The sequence below is a fragment of the Phyllostomus discolor genome, chromosome 11 (genome assembly GCF_004126475.2).
Source record: "Phyllostomus discolor isolate MPI-MPIP mPhyDis1 chromosome 11, mPhyDis1.pri.v3, whole genome shotgun sequence".
In the NCBI taxonomy this organism is placed as follows: domain Eukaryota; kingdom Metazoa; phylum Chordata; class Mammalia; order Chiroptera; family Phyllostomidae; genus Phyllostomus; species Phyllostomus discolor.
This window is the reverse complement of record NC_040913.2, coordinates 63,309,988-63,321,995: the sequence shown is the minus strand read 5'-3', so window position 1 is coordinate 63,321,995 and position 12,008 is coordinate 63,309,988. Positions and strand designations below refer to the sequence as shown.

The window sequence follows — 12,008 nt, the reverse complement described above, 5'->3', positions numbered from 1 at the left end:
ATCACAGCCTGCCAATGATCTGGGTGCATCTGATAGGCTTCATTTTTTTAACCCTTGCTTCAGGACATTTTCTCCTTGCTTTTAGAGAGCAAGAAAGGGAGAAAGAGAAACATCTGTGTGTGAGAGAGGCAGGGATCAGTTGCCTCCTGTATGTGCAGGAATCAGGGTTCGCATGTGCGCAGACATGGGATTGAGCCTGCAACCTTTCGGTTAGGGATGATGCTCCAACCAGCTGAGCCACACTAGCCAGGTCTCTGATAAGTTTTAAAGCTTCCAGTGAGCATCTCCCTGAGATCTATATTCAGGTGAGTTTCTCAGTCACACTGTAAGTGGTTGCTTCTGATTTGGAGCAGGTCCACAAGCATCAGTAGGACACTGCTCCTGCTCCTAATACAACAGGATGATAGGAGCCACTCTCCTGCAAAAGAAGACTGTGAGTAGGGGGAATAGGAATAGAGCTGCACTGGGGATCCAGATTTAACAAAAGAACTACAAACTAATCAACTAGGTGCACTGGAGAATCAAGTGGGCTGAGGTCCACCTCAGCCACACTGCCCTACCAGGCTTCGGGCAATTGAGACAAATTTCATATTATTTTGCATTGGGATTAAGATTTCTGCTTTGCTACTCAACTTGGACAAAACTGGATCTAATTAAAACCTGGAGGTTCTAAGCCTAAGAGCCAAGATCCCCATTGCCAGGCTGACTCAAAATCACAAACCAGTTGTGCGGGTATGACTAATGCAACAAAACTCCAGTGAGTGGTTTTTTATGTACTAAGCACTGTCTTAGAAGTTGGAGTTGTAACAGAGAAAAAAAAGTTTTAAATCTTGTCTTCTTAGAGTTTATAATGTAGTGGATTGGGAGTAGAGAAGACAAAAGACAAACAAGAAATAAGCATACAGTAGAGTAAGGCTCAAATCAGTGGCTAAATATCCTGAATGTTTTGAAAAATTATTTGTCATTTCTCTCTTCAAATGTTGCTTATATTTATTTTTTCCCTTCCTCCTTCAAGGATCTCATGATATATAGCTGAAAAGGTATTCCAAGAAAGGCTATTATCAAACTCACATGTTCTCCAGAATTACTAACACACATTACTATGGTATATATACCTGCTGGGAATCAGGAATGGCCTCTGTGCCTAAACCAATTCTGAATCATTAACTCTCTAAATATTCCCAAACAGACCCAAAGTGACAGTTTTATGACAACATTACTTTAACTGCATCATATTTCTTCAGACCTTGTTGCGGGAATAGTAAATCCAGAATGCACACAGTATAAATACATGCTTCATTTTTTATTTTCTCTCTATATAATCCACTGCCAATTTATGTTACATAACTTTAAAATGCTCTTTTTTTTATATGCCACTGCATTGCACTAACATCTCTGTAGGAAATCAGATGAGTGTACATGTGTAGCTTTCATTCTGAACCTTTATTTTATTCTTGCACCTATTTGTTCACTCTTTGATAAATCAGAAGTGCACATTTTTTGCAATTTTATTTTTTTTTCATGCTAAAAGATTATACTAAAATTTTGCCTTAAGTGTTAAAATAATGAGTACTGACATTTCAAAATGGTCGTTACTAAGTAGTAACTACTCTTTGGTAAATCAACCTCTCACTACGAATATTAGTGAGAACAAAAACACTACCAGAGGGAGAAAGAGAGGCATGAGATGATAAACTGCTCCTCCATTTCCCAGGATTTTTCTTATCAAAAAAAGCCATAACACATCCCTATCAAAATCCCAATGACTTTTTTTCTTTCTTTTTTTCTCTTTTTACAGAAAAAGGAAAAGCTGACTCTAAAATTCATATGGAATTACAGGGGACCTTCGATAGCCAAAACAATCTTTAAAAAGAAGGAAAAATAAGATTGGATGACTCACACTTTCTGATTTCAAAACTTACTGCAAAGTTGTAGTAATCAGAAGTGTGGCACTGACATAAGATAGACATATGGACCAATGAAATGAAATTGAGAATTCAGAACCCATAAACCCATATATCTATGTTCAAAATATGTTCAACCATAGTCCAGACCCCTCAGTGGGAGAAAGAATAGCTCCTTCAACAAATCTGTTTTCTGGGATAACTGGATAGCTCTAATAAATTTAAAAACATAAAGAAAAGTAACAAGAATTGCTAAGGATGTGTTGAACTGAAACCCTCATAAATTGTAGGTGGAAATATAAAATAGTTCAGTGATTATGGAAATAGTGCAAAGGTTCTTCAAGGTATTAAATACAAATCACCAGATTAGCTAGTACTTTCACCCCAGATATAAACCCAAAAGAAATGACAACAAGTACTTGAACAAATACTTGTTCATGAATGTTGATAGCAGCACTATTCACATAGCCAAAAATATTCCAAGTGTTCACCAACTAACTGATGGATAAGCAAAGTGTTATATCTATATAATTGGGCTTTCAGTTATAAAAAAAGAAATGCAGTACATGCTACAACATGAACAAACATTAATTAACATTATGCTAAGTGAAAGAAGTCAGACCAGTAAACTATATATTGTGTGATTGTACATATATGAGATATCAAGAAAAGGTAAATTTATGGAGATGAAAAGTAGACTCATGGTCTACTTGTCAGGGGCAGGGGGCAAGAGGAAACAGAGAGTGGCTGCTCAATGGGTATGTGATTACCACTGGGGTGATGAAAATACCTTGGAATTAGATAGTGGAATGGATGCACAACACTGTGAATGTGGTAAATACCACTGACTAGTACACTTTAAAATAGTTAGAATGGTAATTTTTATTAGATGTATTTTATCACAATAAGAAGCCATAATCCCCCCCTACTGTGGTGTTCTTAAACATTATCACTTGCTTAAGCCATGTATATTTTACTATAATTATGTTTTATAAAACTATATTTGCAGAAAAACTAATGTCAAATATTTTTGGATATACAAATCCTATTTGTGTTTTTCAATAACTCTGATGTAAGAAGGGAACAACTCTGGGGGATAATTAAGCCTTTTTATCTGTATAATAATAATTTAAATTTTTATCCAATGTACTAAAATTATGTATATTTAGCCCCAAGAATGACCAGTAAGAAAGTTTTGAATACATTGGTATAGTTTCAGGTCACACACAATGACTCACCAGACCTGTCCTGTCCACACCATGGACATCAGTTCTTTTAGTTTTCAACTCAGCCTAAATAAACTGCATACTTAGTATTACTTGACCCTGCTATTTCCCAATTTTTATTTCAACCACTATTTTTTTTGAGTGTCATTACATCAGCACACTTTTCTCTCCTATACTCAGACATAAACCCCATTAAGCATTTCTAACTGTTGTCCCTAGAGAAGCTCATGTAGAAAAACATGCATCTTGTGACACATTAAGGAAGACAGATAAATGCTGCCTCTTGGGAAATTATCAGTTCCACTTTCAATACTTGCCAGAAGCTTCTGCATTCAACAAAATTCAGGGAACCCTCCCTGTATCAGGCTGCTCATGATCATACAAGATGCCAGAAAAATCTATCAGTATTAGTTCTTCAAAGACAACTGCCCTACAAATGCAAAATCAACAGTATTTAATATTCTTGCATGTTGAAATCTTTAAACAAATTTCCATTTATTTATTAAACATCTTTAAAAAGTCAATACTATGCATACCAACTAAGTTTTGCTGATGAACACCAAATACCTCAGTTAGTTTTAGAGGTACTGAGGACATTTCTGTTTCATAAAATATCAAGAAAATATAAATCATGCATGGCAGAGATGATTCTTTTTAAAACATTTTTACTGTTATTCTATTGCAGTTGCCCCATTTCCCCCACTTTGCACTCCTCCACCCAGCCCACACCTCAGAATATGTATGAATGACCCATGGACATGGACAACAGTATGGGGAATGACTGTGGCATATCATTCCTTAAAGAGTATAAAGAGAAATCTATTCCTCATGCCCAAGTCTGATTTAGCTTAAATCTATACTGAGCTTTTACATTTCATTCATCATTTTCTTTGTTTAAAAATTCATGAATAAAAGAGAAGAGGTCAAAAAAGTCAAAGGCAAAGATAAAATGAGTTTTTCAATATATTGTTATTGGAAGTTGTGCCTTTCAATCTAGCTAGAAACACTCAAAATAAATCCACATCTTTCCTAAAAGAGGTACTTAGTCTTGTCACCTAGTCAACTTATAAACCAGGACCTTGTCCCATGTGGATTCTGTTTTCCTGAAAGCTCAGAAATGTGACAGTGGTAATAGCCTCAGCTCTTTTTCTAGTCTATTTCTGTCCATCAAATATGGAACCAAATACCAGTATGCACTGCAAAAATCACCTTGCTTCAAGCAAACAAACAAACAAACAGACAGAAGATAGGCTTGACTAGGAGCTATATGATTAAGCAAATGACAGGAATTACCGAGTAAGTACATCCGCCATACCTTTGGACTCAATGAAATAAATGCTTATTTTAAAAATCCCAAAACCCCAGTGACCAAATGGTTTGTGCTAGGTGTCTCTCCTCCCCTCCTCTCCCACTCCCACTCTATTTTTCTACATTACTCAGACCAGACCATGCTGGTTTTCTGGTTTTCCTTGTTACTTCAAATAAAATCATCTAGTAGGCAAAAAGTTAGCCAACCAAATACAAAATAAAACCTTTCTAATAGGATCAAATAGATTCAAAACACTTTCCTGAGTCTCACACTTACTTATATTACCTAAGCACATATTCTGCTCAACAGTTATATGAATATATGCAGAAAGCAGAATGTCAATATTTTGCACATCTAGGTTTTTAAACATGAAAGGTTGATTCTAATTTAGATGAGTATAAAAGCAAATTTAAAAGCCTGTATAAATAATAATCTGTTACTATCATGCCTTGTTAAACTAATAAAACCTACAATTACAAAAAGAATTATACTTTCACAAGCAAAAGAGAATGGTGCATCAGGCATAAAAAATGCTGGGTTACATTACAGAGTAGTAGTGACTAGGGATTTGATCATTAGCAATGTGAAGAACTAATATGAGGAGGGACCCCCCCCAAAACTCAAAATTTATTCATTAAAATTTATGTATTTACTCAATTAAAAGATGGGCAAAGGACCTGAATGGACACTTCTACAAGGAGGACATACAGATAGCTCAGAGACATATGAAAAAATGCTCAACATCACTAACCACCAGGAAGGTGTAAATTAAAACCACAATGAGATATCACCTCACACTGGTCAAAATGGCCATCACAAACAAATCAATGAACAACAAGTGCTGGAAAGGATGTGGAGAAAAGGGAACCCTGGTGCAGTGTTGGTGAGAATGCAGTCTGGTGCAGTTGCTATGGAAAACAGTATGGAATTTCCTCAAAAAATTAAAAATGGAACTGTGTTATGATTCAGCAATTCTACTGCTAGGAATATACCCTGAGAATCCTCAAAGACCAGTTCAAAAGAACTTATACACCGCTGTGTTCATAGCAGTATTATTTACAATAGCTAAGTTTCAGAAACAGCCCAAGTGCCCATCAGTAGATGAGTGGACCCAAAAACTGTGGTACACTACACAATGGAATACTATGAAACAGAAAGGAAAGAAGGAAATTCTACCTTTTTCAACAGCATGGATAGAACTGAAAAATATTATACTAAGTGAAATAAGCCAGTAGGCTAAAGACAACTATCATATGACCTTACTTATAATTGGAATGAAATGAACAAATTAAAATAATGAGAAAAAGAGAACCAGAGACATGGAAACAGAACAGACTGATAGCTGTAGGAGGGGAGGAGGGAGAGGGGAATGGTAGCAGGAAGGGGAAGGGAGTAGTCAAAGAACATGTATGAATGACTCATGGACAATGGACATGGGATTGACTGTGGGAGAGGGGCCAGCTAGGTGGAGGGGGCCAAAAGGGAAAAAATGGGAAAACTGTAGTAGAATAAACAATAAAAAAGAATAGAAAAAGTGTATATTTATTCTTATATAAAAGTTTAGTCACCTTCAAAGTACTCTCCATCTGATGCAATAGACCTATCAAAACTTTTTTCCACTGCTCTAAGTACTTACTTTGTTGATTTTGATGCCTTTTAGTGTTTCTGTTGTTTTTTGTTTCACCCCTTCCATATTGGTAAAACATTTCCTTTTGCAGATTTTTTTCATCCAGGGAAACAACAACAACAACAAAAACGCTTGGGCAGGATCAGGTGAATAGGGAGGGTGAGGCATGAAGTCATACTGTTTTTGGTCAAAAACGGCTGAACACTCAGTGTGGTGCGGGCAGGTGCATTCCTAAATCACCATCATGAAATGGGCAAATGCACTGAAAGAGTCTTCAAAACAAATTCACTGAAGTTGAACACAATTTCTCACGAGAAGGCCAGTGGGTGCACTGATACAGATGGATTCCTAGAACACTCCACACCTAGTGGGGGAAGCCAGTACTCTAAGGGGCCTGCCCTCCAGAAGATAATTCTCTTTTTGTGTGTGTCCCCCCCCTCATATGCCTTAACGGAAACAGCCTCTCGCCCCACATTCTTATTTCATAATGTGTTCTTTGGGGCTATGATTCATCTGTTAAATAAATACTGGGTTTTTTTTTTTTAAATAATTTCAAGAAAATTTTCACATCTTTTCAGGAGCATTGTATATTAGAAATACTAATTTGTTATTAACACAGAAGTGGAATAGTGGAGTTGACATTTGGTCACACTGATATGTTATCCAAAACAGTGCTGGAGGCAAAGTGTTACATAAATCTGTAAATATAAGATTCACTGCCAACTTCAAAACAGGAATTTAAACAAAGTCATTAAATAGCATTTATTCTGTTTTAGGAGAACTCTGACCTTATGGAATCAGTTAAACACTTAACTAAATTTAAATGTATTTTCTACATTAAACTTATTAATCCAGCTGCCACTCAATTAAGTCAATGGCATGAAATAAAACTCCTTGTGATTTCTAATGCTCTTCCCATCCTATAGCACTCTCATCAGTTTTTTCTATGCAGCAGCATATTGGGACTACACCAGGCAGAAGAACTCACAAAAATCCACAGATGGGAATGTGTACTTTGAATAAGACCAGTAAGAAAATCTGATATAACCTGCTTCCCCTTCCCTACCTTAAGTCAACCAAAAAAACATTACTACAAATTGATTTATTTTCTCCAAATTAACCCATTATCCAACCTCATTTGTTAAATAACCCTATCTCATTTTTCTTGCATTATAAATTCTTTATCATATATCATTGCTTCAACTTTTTCTGCTCTATTTAGTCCTTAGCTCCTATGATTATGAGAATTTTCATTTTTGTACTAAAGTACAACCTTGTACTTTCAAGTCATCAAAAATTTTTAGATGGTTATAACATACACAACATTATGAAAAAAAGGTTTTTAATAAAATTTCTCTCGGAATTCTATATGTGTAATAAAAACAATTTAAGCCCCAACCTAAGAAAATATAATATTTTTATTTGTATTAGATCAAAAAGATTTAGCAACTTTGAAACATTTAATACATCAGAAACTATAGTCCTACAGTATAGCTAACAGTGGAGATAAGCAGCTAGCAAGAAGATTAAGGGATTAAAGAGTTAAAGGGAAACGGAGAAATGTCATCCCTACACATTTAGGGATTGAGATGAAGATGGGGAAGCAATGAGTTGTAGCAATAGAGGAAATGTAAATGGTAGAGCAGCTGAGCCGAGTGATAGAACTGCCAGATTATAGCAGAGAGAAGATGAAGAAATGGATGTTCCATCAGTAAGTCCAACCAGAAATTACAAAAATGGGAGACGGCTTTAAGAAAAAGCCTCTCTCACACAAAAGCTGAAAAGACACATGGTATTTTACAGAATGATTAGAGAAGTGTGTGTGAGTGTGAGAGATCAATCCAGTATTTTGTGCTAATATGATCATCTGAATTTACTGTTTACAATGATTATCGGAGCAATCAGTTCAAGTAGTTTAATTTACAAATTGGTGTAGTTATATACAACAAAGCTTATAGAACATATGTAGAAAAAAATACGTAGAACAAAAGGTGATTGTCTTCTATTATACAGATGAAATAACTGGGTCAGTATATTTCACCTGTTAAGGTGATTGTTGGCATATATGTATAATACTCAATCTAACCTAATTCTAGTCTTTAAAGGTTTTTTAATTTTCTCTACCCTCCCATAGGAGGTTTGGTTTAATCTCCTAACTTAATAAAACAAAGACTACCTTCTGGTTGCAATTTTTCAAGATAGGGTCTTTAAACATAAAATTAAGGTTAATTGGGGCATTAGGGTATCATTAGGGTGGGCTCTAAGTATCCTTCTAATAAGAGATTAGGATACAAACTCATATGGACTGGAGGATGACCAAGCGAGAATACAGAAAGTGGTCATCTGCAAAACAAGAAGAGAGGCCTCAGAAGAAATGAAACCTGCTGACATCTTGATCTTGAATTTCTAGCCTTCAGACCTGTGAAAAAATAAATCTCTGTTAAGCCACACAGCCTGTGGTACTTTGCTAAGGCAGCCTTAGCAAACTAAGCCAACTGAGGTCACACCAGCCTTGCATTCTAAAGGCTCTCCCAGGCTCCTCTGGACCTTCCCCTTACTCCTTACAGGCACTACCCCCAAATCTCTAGCACATCTAATCTTATTTTGCTATCTGCTTTGCTGTGGACCCAAACTAACACAGCCTCCTTGAAATGAGAAATATGTATCAAACAAATACACCAGTTATGGGCTGGGTTGTATCCTCCCAAAATTCATATGTTAGAGCCCTAACCCCCAATGTGATGGTATTTGGGGATGGGGCCTTTATAGGAAATGATAAAGGTTAAATGAGGTCATCTAGGTGAGGCCCTAATCTAATAGCACTGGTGCCCTTATAGGAAGGGACATCAGAGAATTCTGTTATAGACTACATGAGAGATGGTGGCAGTCTACAAACTGGAAAGGCCTCGCCAGAAACCGATTTTGTTGGCATCTTCATGGGGAACTTCTGATTCCCAAAACAGCAAGAAAATTAATTTCTGTTCTTTAAGCCACTCAACTCAGCCTGTAGAATTTTGTTATGTCAGTGCAAGCAGAATAATGCAACCTCTCTCCTGATTGAGGCAACCCCAAGAGGTAGAAAACAGAAAAAACATCCTCCACAAATTGCACCTAGATGTCATCCAGTTCAGATACTCCTTCTGTGTTTTTGAAGAATTCAACAATCTTAACTTCTCCAGAGTTTCCAAATGCATAAAGCATGTTACTCCCTATCATTTTTCCAACTTGAAAAGGAAATTCAGAACATAAACACAAAGGCCCTAAATTATCAGGTTTAATGCCAAGCCTTATCTTTCTAAAATTTAAGTTAGACACAAAATTGTATTTTTGATTTTCATTTTATTAGAACAAGAATGTAATCTTGTTTTCTTATAGAATTGGTTTCAAATGAGAAGGAAATCTAGGCAATTGTTAAATTTATGTTGCCCAGGGTATTCAAAAATGGCTTCTAGAACCACTCAGCTGGAGTGAGCTGGAATTATAGCTTCTATATCACACACCAGTTCTGCATGAAGCAGCTCATTTATCAGATACACTTCTTGCTTGTAGATGCTTCCTGTGAGAGTTTTGTCATGGATTATAATGTACGGTATTTCCTTTTTTCCATATTTGCAGACATTGCTAAATATATCAGTAGTGCTCTGTGTTTATTATGTTCACGGGCCACTACAGTACAAACAAGAAGGAAGGAAAAGAAAGTTTCTCCTGTGAGCCTACCTCAAACCAGCAACTCTGCTTGGGACAGAAAGTAATTGAAGACATAATCCTGTCCTGAGTTGTGTAAAGTAGTAAACATAAGACATTTATATTAAAGATTATATTAGGGAATACCTATTAATAAGAGAATTATTAAGAGGTCCACGAATAAAATGTCTATGAGAGTACAGAGGAGAAGTATTATTGTTTCAGCTTAGGAAATCAGGGAAGACACCTAAAGGATAAACCATTTAAGTCAGGCCTTGGAAGATAAATAAGACACAGGCATTTTGAGATGAAGATAAGGATAAGAAACAGGGTAAGGAAACACACAGGGGCAGGAAGCCAGCTTTTGTATTCTAGTCATGGAAACATTTCCCTTAGACTAGATTCATCATGTTCTCCATAGGGACAAATGGAATGTTTGAGGCAGGGCAATGTGTTTAGCATCTTTATCTTCTGAACAGAGAATCTCAGTGGAACTGAAGAGTAGGTGTGACAAACACGTGCAGGTGAGAACCACTAGAATCTAACTAAAGCTCCAACATGCTTCAGAATTACCTGGGGGGATTGTGAAAGCCCAGATTTCTGGGACTACTCCTAGATTTTCTGATGGAGCAGGTCTGGGGCATAGCCTGGGAATCTGCATTTCTAATCAGCTCCCAAGGTGAGGGCAATACTGATCTGGGAACATTATCTATGATGCACAAAACTGAGAGACAGAAAATAATCTTGGAATAATAAAATTATGGAGGGCCATGAATGACAACTAGGTTCTAGAAAGAAAGGGTCTGAAGACAAATGCTTAACTACATTCCTACTATTCCATTCAAAGTCAAAGAGAAAGAAAAAACAGCTACATGGCTTTAGAAATCTCTTACAACCTTCATGCAAAAAGGTCAGAGAAAGCCCCTCTAATTATGTGACACTGGAGCAAAAAGAGAATGAATGATCTCTGCAGAATCCAGATCAAAATACCAAAAGGCTATAAGGCAGGAGAAGGTGAAGCAGTTTTTGAGAAAAAGTATGAAAGCCAGAGTGGCTCACAAAGAGCATGTGAGAGGGACCATGGGAGAGGAGATCAGGAAATTGGCAGGAGTGGGGCAGGACAGGGAGCAGATGTCACAGGGTCTTCTTTCCACGACAAGGGCTTCAGATGTCATTATCAGTGAGCCTAGAAGCCACCAAAATTCATAATCAAAGAGGAGCACTAAAAATAATTTAAGTGTGAGAAGGATAATGGATAACTGATTGTAGGAAGTAAGGTTAGAAGCAGGGTGATGCTGTAGGAGCCTACTGCAATTTAAGAGGCAAGAGATGGTGATGACTTAGAGAAGAGCTCCACAGCAGTGGGGGGAGGTGGTCAGATCATGACTGCTGTAAGAGGCAGAGCCAGCAGAATGCATTCATGGGCCGGACAAGGGGGAGAGAGAGAAATAAAAGAATAAAGAAAGACTCCAAGATGTTTGACATGAACGGCCGGTGGAATGGAGTTATTCATTGAGATGGAAAGATGGAGGAATCTTGTCAGGGAAAACCAAGAGCATGACTGTGAGCAGGTCTGTTCATGATGCTGCAAGGACATACTGTAGAAAAGTCTGATGTGCAGGAAAGAAGTCTTGACCAGGAATAAAAATCGGGGTTTGCATTATACACATGTCACAGGAAATGATTTCTAGAAAGGGAGGGTACATAGAGAACTCTAAAGTCTTGGGATACTATGGTGTTCAAAGTTTGAGAAGTTGAGGAGTAGCCTGCAAAGAGGCCTGAGGGGGCACCAGTGAGGTAGATATGAAACCAAGAAGAGACAGGTCAAAAAGTCAAGTGAAACATGTCAACTGAGAAGGGCAACATGATCAAACATTTAACATGCTGCTTCTAGCTGCCTGTGATGGGTACAAAGAAATAGCCTGAGAACTTGGCAACAAGTAGGTCCTTGATAAGGAGTGGTAGCAGGTTGGGTAGAACCAGTGGAGAAAGCCTATTAGGAGTGTTTTCAAAGAGACAGTGGAGGAGAGAACTAGGACACAGAGAGTATAGACAACTTCTTGTGAGGAATTTTTTATTTTAAATGAAATTATAGAGTGGTGGTTTAGTTTAGGTTTCCTTTAACTTTGGAAGATACTGCAGCATTTTTCTTTCTTAGAAATGGCCCTGTGTTGTGGATATTGAAGAGGGCAACTAGAAGAATGATAGCTTTGAGAGAGAATGGGATTACTGGACAAATTTGAGCCTTATTGTCAACA

The 12,008-nt window shown here is 37.1% G+C and overlaps 1 protein-coding gene across 2 annotated transcripts in view; it reads right to left on the bottom strand.

The window, feature by feature from the left end:
* MYO16 (myosin XVI) overlaps window positions 1-12,008 on the bottom strand; it is a 595,311-nt gene that overhangs the window by 435,123 nt on the left and 148,180 nt on the right. The window lies entirely within an intron of this gene.